This window comes from Onychomys torridus, chromosome 20 (genome assembly GCF_903995425.1).
Source record: "Onychomys torridus chromosome 20, mOncTor1.1, whole genome shotgun sequence".
Taxonomy (NCBI): Eukaryota; Metazoa; Chordata; class Mammalia; order Rodentia; family Cricetidae; genus Onychomys; species Onychomys torridus.
Genome location: NC_050462.1, coordinates 32,756,477 through 32,758,003, shown reverse-complemented (window position 1 = coordinate 32,758,003; position 1,527 = coordinate 32,756,477).

Genomic DNA, 1,527 nt, shown 5'->3' with positions numbered 1-1,527 from the left:
CTTGAGTTCTCAGCAGGCCTCTGTTCCCCACTCTGCTTGCTGTTAAGTAACTAATATTTGCTGAAATATAACCTAGGCCAACATTGTATTTGGTGCCTCATATATTTTGTTTCAATTAATTTCCCACATCTCCCAAATGTATTCTACCAGTCACTTTAATAGAGAAGAGAGCTAGGGTTAGTTCCTTCATCTTACTTGTAGAACTGAAGCAAAAAGAGAGTTAATTCTGAATTTGAATGCTCTTCTATAGTTTCCCCACATCTTTTAAACAATTTTAATTCCCCAATCAAGTTGATCAATAGATTCTCACTTCCTTAAAAATAATCTTGCACTCATTTTCCTCTTATTATGACATACTTTTACTAATCTCAATTTGCCATTTTAAATTACCATTTAACTAACCATTTTCTATTTTCCACATACATGTTTCTTTCATAATGATCAGCCTAAACATATGTGACCCTAAAAATTCCACCAGAGAACTCCTACATCTCATTAACACATTCATCTATGTAATTGTATATAAAAATAGCAAACAAACAAACAAAACAACCTTCAGTATCCCTCTTATATACAAATGACAAATGGACTGAGAAAGAAATCAGGGAAGCAATACCTTTCAAAATTGCCTCAAATGATATAAAATATCTTGGGGCAATTCTAACCAATCAAGTTATAGACTTGTATGGCAAAAATCTTCAAGTTTTTGAAGAATGAAATTGAAGAAGATATCAGAAGATGGAAAGATCTCCTATGCTCATGGATCAATAGGATTAACATAGTAAACATGGGCATTCTACTGAAAGCAATCACAGATTTAATGCAATCCCCACAAAATTCCAAAACAGTTCTTCACAGGTCTTGAAGGACAATTTTCAGATTCATTTGGAAAAGCAGGAGAAAGAAGGATAGTGAAACCAGTTGTAAATATAAAAAGAGCCACTAGAGATATTGCAATCCATGATATCAAGTTGTACCTCAAAGCTATAACAATAAAAACAACATGTAATTTACATAAAAATTGACACATTAACCAATGGAATTGAATTAAAGACCCAGACATAAATATGGACTCCTGATTTTTTTTTTTTTTTAAAAGAAGCTAGTCCAGTCCCATGGGGGCTCCACAGCCACCAGTCCACAGTTCATGGGCTTCCACTAGTGTGGCTAGTCATCTCTGCATGTCCTCCTATCATGATCTCAATGTCCCTCATCTGCTGTATCTCTCCTCTCTCTCATCAGTTGGATTCCTGGAGCTCAGCCTTGTACCTGCCATGGATCTCTGTATCTGCCTCCATCAATCACTGAACAAAGGCTCTATGATGACAGCTAGGTTATGTGCTAGGCTGGTCACCAGAGTAGACCGGTCCAGGCACCCTCTGGACCACTGCCAGCAGACCAAGGTGGCATCAACCTTGTGGATTCCTAAGAGCCTCCCCAGCACCCTGCCTCTTTCTATTTCCATGATGTCCTTATCTATCATGGGATGTTCCTCCCTGCCCTCCCACTCTGTCCCTGTTCCAGCTT